This window comes from Phodopus roborovskii, unplaced genomic scaffold (assembly GCF_943737965.1).
Source record: "Phodopus roborovskii unplaced genomic scaffold, PHOROB, whole genome shotgun sequence".
Lineage (NCBI taxonomy): Eukaryota > Metazoa > Chordata > Mammalia > Rodentia > Cricetidae > Phodopus > Phodopus roborovskii.
Window position 1 is genome coordinate 30698185 of NW_026126407.1, and position 10613 is coordinate 30708797.

General features: G+C 42.6%; 3 non-coding genes across 3 annotated transcripts; 2 read left to right on the forward strand and 1 right to left on the reverse strand.

Annotated features, from left to right (window-relative positions):
- Positions 1-1036: 1036 nt before the first annotated feature.
- Positions 1037-1108, forward strand: Trnaa-ugc (transfer RNA alanine (anticodon UGC)). The gene has a single exon. It is a non-coding gene; the product is annotated as a tRNA-Ala (tRNA).
- A 406-nt stretch (positions 1109-1514) lies between these two features.
- On the forward strand, positions 1515-1587 carry Trnak-cuu (transfer RNA lysine (anticodon CUU)). The gene has a single exon. It is a non-coding gene; the product is annotated as a tRNA-Lys (tRNA).
- A 5101-nt stretch (positions 1588-6688) lies between these two features.
- Trnav-aac (transfer RNA valine (anticodon AAC)) lies at positions 6689-6761 on the reverse strand. Its single transcript has one exon. It is a non-coding gene; the product is annotated as a tRNA-Val (tRNA).
- Between the last annotated feature and the right edge of the window lie 3852 nt (positions 6762-10613).

The following is a 10613-nucleotide window of genomic DNA, read 5'->3' on the forward strand; positions in this document are numbered from 1 at the left end:
AGAACTGCAGGTGGTGAGCAGGGCCAGTACACTTACCAAGAGTCCAGGGTGAAGGTCTCAAGGCCCTTCAGGGATGTGTTATTTGTTGGGCCTGGTGGCACACCTGTAATCACAGCATTAAAGGGCAGAGGATCAAGGTCATCTCTGCTTACATGGTCACCTGAAGGTCAGCTTGGGTTATGTGAGACCCAGATTCAAAAGGGGGGAGGGACATTTCTGTGGACTGTAGCCCCCAAGTAACTAGCTCACTGATACTTTTGCATTTTTTTTTTTTTAATTGATCACTTTTTCTATTCAAACCCCTCATGCATACAGCATACAATCAAATGCAGCAAAGACCTTTTCGGTGGACTACAGGGCAACCGACTCATGGGAACGCCATGCCGAAGTGGTTTGATTAGTTTATATTTGACTTGCAAACAACTACATCACCATCGAATCCCTGCGGACCAGCTACTGGGCTCGCACTGCTGATCTGTCTTCCTGCAGAAATCTGTACTACCCACCCTCTTAAATGTTACCTTACCCGCGAAGCCTACATGCCATCAAACACAAATGTAAACATAAAATTAAGCGGGGGTGGGGGGTGGGGGTGGGGGAGGGGGGATCGATCATTTGAAAACCTGCCTTTCTCATATGCACTTTCCCCATCTAGAGCAATTAACTTCATTATTTTGCTTAAAACCTTTATGTTTTACTACACTATCTTACATCTAAAACAAAAAACCAACTTTTTCGGGTAGATATTTACTTTTGTAATAATGTCTGATATGTGAGTATCTTTTTTCCCGTTTTCTACCCTCTTCCCAGTTTTAGGTCCCGGATCTGTCCACCCTCGCGGGGAGAGAGGGGCTTTCCGGAAGAACAGCTTCTTTAGTAAGGGTCAGAGGAAGACTCTGGAACAACACGCAGCGGGTCGTCCTCTCTCGGATTTTGCAAATATTTGTGGTTTTGTGGCAGCAAAATTCAATTCGCGGTTAGGAACTTTACACTATGCAGTCACTAAAGGAGTTCTGAGAAAGCAGCCAGAGCAAGCGGGGATGTAGCTCAGTGGTAGAGCGCATGCTTTGCATGTATGAGGCCCCGGGTTCGATCCCCGGCATCTCCAGGTACTGGCTACTTTTTTGCTTATTAGCTTTTTCTTTTTCTCATGCTAAACTTACAAACTGAGCGTGCAGCCAACAGCTGCGGAAACCCCAGATAGTGGACCCATGGTTTAGAAAAGGTCGTTGGTAGGGGCGTGCTTCACTATATTCACGTCTTCCAGCTTGGTACTACTTCCGATAAAATTCGACTGTAAGTGTGCGCCCGCTCGCCCGCCCGCCTCCAAATCTCTGATCTTGGTAGAGAAACGTAAGCATAAAAAGGAAAGAAATAGGGAAGATGGTCAGACACCAACAGTTGAATTTAAAATGTCCGAATTTTGTAGCCCCATCAAATTCTCGGTTCAACTCGGAACTTCTAACTTTTCTATAACCATAGCTCTGAAGAAATGAAGGATGTGGTATCGCGGCGCCCGGCTAGCTCAGTCGGTAGAGCATGAGACTCTTAATCTCAGGGTCGTGGGTTCGAGCCCCACGTTGGGCGTATGGCGGTTCTTTTAGACCTCTCGACAGTTTGAATATGCGGAAAACAAAGCTTTAACAGTACTTATTCCAAAATTCATACTTAGTCAAGAAGCACTGTGGTAAAAACAAATAATGACACTCAGGTAACTTAAAATAGAAAGTCGTTTTGTTCACTTTCGGTGTCGAAATGTGCATTCCTTGGCCTGCTTGTAAAGATCACGAACCGTGGGCCTCAGTTTTGTTGTGACAACATATGTTTGAAATCTGTCATCTTAATATATATTTTCTTTTAAAAATCAAACCTTGAGTGAGCTACGGGCACTAACTCCCCCACTACGGTCTTTACTCGGCCCTTGCTAATCATTCCACTTTCTTTATGAATTCTATTATTTTTCCTAGAGCTATCAAATTCACGCGCGCGCGCGCGCGCGCGTGTGTGAAATAGAGGGCTCTTTTTAAGGCAGTCTCATAAAGCCCTGTCAAGCCCGGGCTCGTTCTGTATCAAGGATGACTTTGAACTGATACTGAGTCCCATCTCTCAAATGCTGAGGTTGCAAGTAGGCACTACTATGCCAAACATGTTTATGCCTTTTAACTGTCTTATCTCACAGAACAAAACATCTTTTAGGGTCATTCATGTTGTAGTGTGCATTAAATTTTCCTTCCATTAAGGTTAATTAACATTCCATTACATGTATATACCACAGTTTCTTTATTCATCCATCTACTGTTGGATATTTTAATTCCTTCCACCTTTTGTCTTGGAAAGGACTGAGAAGGATCATCAACCTAAAAATGGGAGGGTTTACCCATTTCTATAAAATCACCAGTACATATAAATCCAAACCCAGTAAATCTCGGTTCTGGGAATTAATCCCATGAATACATATATTGTGGGAATTCATTCCGCCAATAGTTTTAGGGGACAGGTCTTAGGGTGTGGCTTCTGTGTGCAAGATCTCTTATAAGGAAGAGGAGGGGTCTCTCTCTTGTGTGGTGGTCCGATATGTGATCTCAGCTTCCATTGACCCCAGGGTAGAATGGAAGACTGTGGTGGCTCTCTACCTTATTGTTATTCGTGAGTGTTCCCCAATAAATATTTGATATTGTTTTATTTGTGCTCTCGTGGACTCACTTACCCACGCCTTTATACATAGATGCAAAGGCATAAAAATAATAATCATCCAGGGCGGCGGTGGCACATGCCTGTAATCCCAGCACTCGGGAGACAGGGGCAGGCTGATCTCTGTGAGTTCAAGGCCAGCCTGGTCTACAGAGCGAGTTCCAGGACAGGCTCCAAAGCAATACAGAGAAATCCTGTCTCAAAAGAAAAGAAATTGCATATTTTTTCAACCATCACTGATTTCCCTTTGTTCAACTTGAAATCATTCTCCCAGGGTTTGCATAGAGTCAAGAGCATGACTCAACAATCCTTGTGTTCACTTCATTATTTCGTTGCTATATCATTCCTGTGCAAGGGTGCAAGTCTTCCAGACACAAGACTATGTCAACCACATGCCATTGCTCTGAGGAATGGCAAGGGAGAGGCAAGAAAGAAGCCAAAATGTCAATCAGAGCAACCTAATTCTAGAGGAATGCCTGGAACAGGAGGAGTGGCCAGAAAGATGACCCAAAATAACCCAATTTTCCACTGTTTGTCAGGCAAGGCAAGTTGAATTAAAATTGCTGGGTATTTTGGGGAACCTCCTAGTTTGCCACTGTTACTGGGAATATCTGAGAGGTGGAGTTTGTAAATAGGAAACGAGTACTCGCTTTCTTTGTGAAAAATTTCATTAATCAATTTATTATGGTTGAAAACATTAAAACCCAGAGTAAGTTCCAGGACAGTCAGAACCTTGTTTCCAAAAATCTTTCAGGGGGGCGGGGGAGGAATCTGTGTAGGCAATTTTGTAGAGAAACAACATTGAGGTTATTTGAAAGACAAAAGAAAATAAAAACCCACAGTGAAACAAGATGATCATATGAGCCTTTGAATTCTTATCGAACCTGGACTACAAAAGGAAACCTTGTCTTAAATATAGACAGATGGGGGCTGGAGAGAGAGGCTCAGTGCTTAAGAGCAGGGGCTGAGGACCTGAGTTTGGTTCCTATCTATTGCTTACAGGAAGGCTTACAGACATCTGATACCATCTTCTGGACTCCTCAGGGTCACTGCATGCATATGGTACACTTGCATACATACAGGCAAACATTCATTCACACACATAAAAGAAAATAAATCTTTCAAAAATGAACACGCAAACAAACATACCCACATAGGTGTGTGTGTGTGTGTGTGTGTGTGTGTGTAGATGGATAGACAAGACAATTGAACCTGTAAATGTGCAGCAAGATTTGTTTGTAGTATTTTCCAGCCATTGGGGATCATACGCAGAGTCTCACACATGCACTATTCTGCTTCATCAGCTCCACAAATTGTCATTAATAGAATTTCCCATGTGATTTTTTTTTTTTTAAATGGGGTTTCTTTGTGTAACAGTTCCTGGCTATCCTGGAACTCGCTCTGTAGACCAGGCTGTCCTGGAACTCACAGAGATCTTCTGCCTCAGCCTCCTGAGTGCTGGAATTAAAGTTAAGTGCCACCACCTCCCTGCTTTTAAAGTTTGTTATTTGTTTTGCTTTGTGAGACAGGGTTTCCTCTGTGTAGCCCTGGCTGTCCTGGAACTCCCTCTCTAGACTAGGCTAATCTGGAACTCAGAGATCTGCCTGTCTCTGTCACCCTAGGGCTGGGATTGAAGTTGTACACCACCACTGCCTGACCTAATCTAATTTACATGTCTTACTAAAGGAGATCATCACACACTCCCATAACTGTAGTGTTTTATTATGTATCATTTGTAAAACACAGTAACACAAGATCCTCTGGTGTGCCTGAAGTGTCTCATGATCAAAGTTATAGGATGGCTGTAATGCACCTCACAGTAAAACAGTCTTACAAATCATAGAAAACAGTCACTGTTTTCTACTATGATTCCTCAAGGTCAAAGTACTTCTAGAAAACAACTATTCATTCTAATTTCTATCCTGGATACAATGACTCTCTATTTCTGGTTTTGTTTTGTTTGTGTTTTCTTTTTTCTTTTCACTTTAATGAAAACAAAAGTAAACTCAACCTCCTTAAACATTTTCCTGTAATAGAGGACAGAGAAAATTCCAGAAAAGTGGAAGCAGGAGTGACTGCCAGTCAGCAAGGGTACTTTCAGGTTGCCAGGGATAAACAGACAAAGGGGACTGTGTGAGTGTCTGCTGATAAAGTGCTACATTTAAACACCAAAAAGAGGGTTTTTTGTTTTGTTTTGTTTTGTTTTAAGGCAGTATATTCCTTCTTCCTGCTGAGATTGTAGGCATACTCTGCCACACCCAGCTAAAGATCAGCTGTTAGTTGATGAAAAGGGGAGGCATATTGTTGTTCTGTTGGAACTTTTCATCAATAAAACATTATTTGCTCTGCTAAAAAAAGAAAGAGAGTCTACTAAGGTTATAAAGCTCTGGCAATTAGTGTCATCATTCAAAAAATATTTGACTCAAAATTGACAGCTATCTCTTCGAGCTGTTACAGGCATCCCAGCAGATTGGTTGGTATTAGCTATGTTGTTATCAGTTTATTTCCTGTCTCCACATGGAAGGTCATTGAAAATTTTGTTATGTTAGCTGGGGCATCAATCGAATCCATTTGGATAAGGTTGATAAAGGGGTGAGTGATGGATTCTGAGGTCCCCTACTCCAGTATGGTCAAATAGGTCAGCTAGGAGGGATGTGGGGGCTTGAAGATATATGGGCAATCCAGAGTCTGGGGTAGGGGTATGGAAAGACACACCTCTAATAAGTCTACTATGCGAAAACTCTACTATTCGAAATTGTAAAAAGAAAGAGGAAAAATCGTGTAAGCAGAAAAACTCCGAGATAATTCTCATAACGACGAGTCTAGGATCTTTTCACTCTTCACTTCTATGGCTTTTTAAGTCTGCTCTGGATCCTGGACTTCGTGATCTGTACGTTCTGGGACAGAGCAGTAAGTATTCAGTGAGCTCCACGTTGATGTGGTTTGGGCGAAGTTGGACCAAAGCAGGTGGCCTGAGCAGTTTTGCCATCACTAAGCTGATTTGAACCATGTTGTGCTTGTACTTCTCGGATGTGTAGATCTTTAAAGAGGACACCGTTGATTACTTTGGTGGATGTTATGTGTGACTTCCAAGTCTGACAGTACTGCTGAGAGCCTAGCACACGAGTAAACATGAAATGTTTGGTGTGTGAAGACGTTATGGAAGCAGGCTGCTCTGTAGGCTGCACCCTATTGAGTCGCTCATCTGTGGAGATGCCTAGTTAGGAAGCCAGAAGTCACGCTGGCTGCGATGTTGCTTTTCCTCGTGGTCGTTGAGCCCTCCCTCCTCTTGTTCCCAACAGCCCACCTGTCTCCAGCTGCAGGTAAGGATGGACAAAGAGGGAGAGGCTGAGGCAAGGGTAGGTATGGAAACTGAGAAGACAGCAGATCAGTGGGAGACACCATGGACCTTAGGCAGGTGTGACCAAGCCGGCTTTTCTTATCGCTGTCCCCAGGCCAGCAATAGCTACTTGCCAGGCACTTCTCGTCAATGTGTTTCAGGACTCCTCTTGTCCCCATTTCCTCTATCCATTCATTTGCCTTTCTTTCCTCATTCTGCGCCACGGCTGAGTCAAGGCCTCGTGGTAACGGGAGGACATTGCATCCTGCTAGCTGGATGGAGAAGTTCCTCCGAGGGAGGTGCGTTTCACTGTAGGCGTGGTTGTTATCACAGCTGCTATCTTGCCTGCGAACATCTTCCCTAGCCTGGACTTCCAGCACACATTTTCAAAACATAGCTCTCGTAGTGTGCTCCCTTTGTGGATGCACTGCGTTCCCGACCCGCGAGATCTGCTAGGACTTCAAGTCTAAGGACAAAAGACTACCTCTTACTATCCTGAGACCTAAGCCTGGGATGTAGTGTTAAGTAAACCGTTAGTGGATTGGAAAAAGGAGTATAGATGGTAATGGGAAATACATACATACACACTCCCACGATAAATATACGAAATTAAAGAATTTACTCATTAGCAGACAGAGGAGGAAAAGACACCTCCTTTGTTTCCGCCCGGTTTCGAACCGGGGACCTTTCGCGTGTTAGGCGAACGTGATAACCACTACACTACGGAAACTTGTGCCCAACTACTTTCTACTACTTCTAAATGTATGAATTGTGACACTCTTTGCTCCCACTTCCCCCAGTGCATTCTGCCTTCCCGGATTTCCAGACCTTGTTTCCTAAATGGTATGGTATTGTTGAGGTATGGAATACCAGTCTTGGTATCCTGGGAGAGAGAGAATTTTAAAAAACTATAACAACGAACGAAGAGTCTGGTAAATGTAACTTCAGTGGATGACTAACTCATTCCATTTGTGCTTTTTATTCCAAGGAAGAGAGCGGGAGAATTCAAATGCCTTTCAAATATGGGCTGTTAATAGTAACAATCCAGAGGGGAGGAGATGGGGAGAAGGACTCAAATGTCAAAAGAGAAATCGTTTTTATGCATGCTTTCAGAAATACTTGCTAGAAGTATTATTAAAATAAAGACAAAGGGAAATTAGTGAGCATCACCTTTTTTTTTTTTTTTTTTTTTCTTTATCTTTTGTTTTGTTTTTTGTTTTTTGAGACAGGGCTTCTCTGTGGCTTTGGAAGCTGTCCTGGAACTAGCTTCTTGAAGACCAGGCTGGTCTCGACTTTTAAGCTAATCTTACACAAAGCTGAAAGTGTTATTAACATTAAAACTTCACTGAAGGACTTTTTAAATAAAAATAAACCTCATAAAACCTGTAGTTGAGGTTCAGTTTAGCATGTTAAATGTTAAAAATTAGGATCTGCGTTATGCAAATTTGAGAGTAGTATGTAGTAATATTTCACAATGATTTTCTCTCATCCAAACTGATTCCTGAATAAATACCTAAAGAGCCAGGATTTGTAATGCAGGGGCTCCTGATGGGCCTGTGCTTGAATCTGCTCACCACCCGAATGTGGAGCCCCTGGACTAGCTTGGGTCTTTAGTTGAGGTAAAAAAAAAAAAAAGGTCAGGTGACCACAGGTAACCAGACCAAGGATACATTACCTCCTCTTTCCAGATGACACACAGGGTTTAACTCTCCCCACATCTCTCCCTCTGGATCTAGTGGGAGCTTTACTCTTTTCTTCCTGTGCCAACTCATCCTCCTTCTAGCCGAGAGGTATGTCCCTGGAGAGGCCACGTCAGGGCTCACAGCATGACCCACACCCTCACTCTGTGTCTCAGGCACTAGCAGTGGCCAATCTCCCAAGACTCAGACGCATTTGTGTCTTGGGACATGTCCTCTAAACTCTCTCATAGCCTCTTAGCCCATTCAAGCCTGAGCTCATTGATTTTATGGCCTTGTCCCTGCCCTATGTTCAACCTCTAGGGATCATGCATTATGTTTGTAGGGAGGACAAGGGGGAAGAAATTTGTCCACTTCACGTCTCTTTAATGGAAAAGCCATGACTCTTCAGAAAACTTTTCCAATGCCAGTCATAATGGGAAGAAATGACCCTAAAAATCTGCAAAAGACCCTGCAAGCATTCGTACAAGAAGTTCAAATCTCCAAGGTGACCTCACTCTGACTCCTAGAATAGTGCTTATCATTGCTAGTGAGCTGGCCTGGAAGTTAAAGCCCGTGTCCCTCATCAATAACTTTGGAGAAGTCAGGTGAATGGCTGGCTGATGTTTTAAAACAAAACATAATAATTATTACTAGTTTCAATTGCCAATATACAATTGGTTTAGCTCTGCTGTTGTCTATGCCTGAAGGTAATTTAGTTCATATGTTTTAATTAAAATGCACTTGTAGCAGGGCATGGTAATACACACCTGTAATCTTGGTGCTTAGGATGTAGAAGTAGAAGGATCTGGAGTTCAAAGTCATCTTCAGCTACATAGAGAATTTGAGGGCAGCCTGAGCTACTTAGACTTTCTCTCAAAACACAAAACAAAATAAGGCTCCTGTACAAAAGGATGTAAAGAAGTATCTATAGTGTGCTATCCCTTTTACAAGAAAGGGGTGATTTAAAAAAAAAAAAAAAGCACATTTATCCACTATTGCTTCAAAAAAAAAAAAAGTCTGAAGAACATACCGGAAACAACTGAGATGGGTGCATAGAGTGGATGGCAATGGAATAGTAAAAGAATGCCTTCTGCAATGCACTATTGTTTAGAAAATATCCTTGCCAAACGCCAACCTGGATGATCGGGAAGCCAAAATCAAAGACAAATAACAAACATACACAACCCCATTACAAATGAGAACATAACCACACAGTAAAGAGGAACTTCAGCCATTTAGAAAAATGATTATTGTGTGAACTTTTTCTGGGGAGATGAACAAACCTCCATCTGCCCCAGATAAGGAACCAATGGCAGAACAAAGAAACAATTGCATCCTTGTCTAGCTTGGTGAACCAATGAGTTTAATTAGGGTTGCTTACAGAAGCATGGGCAGGGTATTAATAGGAGTATAGGCAGCTTACCAGTGGCTACACTACTAAGAAAATGTCTTCCCTGGGAACCATTAACTGCTGTCATATCTTTGGGGATAGGCAGGGTTTCCTAAACCCCTTTCCTAGCAATGTCAACTGCCTATATATCCTTAGGCTGGGATATCTTAGCCCTTCTCTGAACAAGAAGGAGGGTTGGGGCTTCATCATCCCTTCCTTAATGATGGAACTTTAATGGGTCTAATTTCATGCTACTGAGCATTCAAGAAGGTAATGACTAAGTCATATCATGCATACATACTCATATATACATATATGTGTGTGTGTGTGTTTTGCAATACTAGATATTGAACTTGGGGTCTCTTACTTGATATCACGCTTGCTGCCACTGAGCTTTAAGACATCTCTCACTAAATTGCTCAGACAAGCCCTAAATTTGCCATCTTCTGTCTCTGTCTCCCAAGTAGCTCTGAGCTACCAGGGTTGGCTGGGACATTTCCAGTTGTTGGGGCAGGGGAGTGGTACTCAAAACCCCGAAGCTGCTTATTTCAAATCATACATTTCAAGGTAAGATCATAGTCACAGTAGCTGTGCAGGAATTTGTGTGCTAAGATCATGCTAGGAACTCTAATTCTTGCTATGATCACCTTATAAGGTAATACAACTACTTCCCGGTCCCCAGCTGCACCTTTGACATGCTTTGAAAGTGGAAGGTGATGCTGTCCTTTACTTAGTAAGTTTAATAAACTGACTTGAAGTCATCGTTAGATTGTAGTGCTTGGTGTGTTTGTAGAGAAGACGAGGTCAGCCGATAAGTAGAGCTGGGGTTGTATTTACAAGAATCTCACTTGACATTAATGAAGCATTTCCTGGAGTTGAAGATGTTCGTTCCGGGCTTTTCAAAACAAAGGGCATTTAAAAATATTCCCTTATGTACAGTGGCAAAGTGGGCAGGGCAACATCTCAGTATAGACAGACACTTATTTAAAAAAGAAAACGCAGCTAAAGTTGAGGTTCTCATCACACAAAGCACCCTTCCTGGAGATGCAAGTCTGAATCCTTACAGATAGTTTGGAAGCTTACATACACCTGCCTGATCCTGGGGTTTCAGCCTACCTTCACTGGTCCTGACACCTAGGTGTAGACTGATACATAGATGCACGTAGGCTGATGATAGCCGGCCTCCAGGAATTTGCCAAATGGGGTACCCGTTTCTCACTCGTTTGCGGGCTTTCAAATTTAGTGGTCTTCACCCATCTTTTTATTAGTGCAGACAACAGAATACCGTCTTGCTTTGGTCACCAAAGTGCCTAAAACCATTGTCCTTTCTAAAAGGAAGTTCACCCCATGTAGCGATATAACACACGACACCTTGAGATTATGAGCCTGTAGCTTCGTCAATTCTGTATCTAAAGGTCTCATGAGGATGCCATGAGCATCGGAAGCTCCCCTGTTCTTGGAGAGATAAGTGTTTCAAGAGAAGAATTTAAGAATTTGTGGAAGCAAAGAAAAC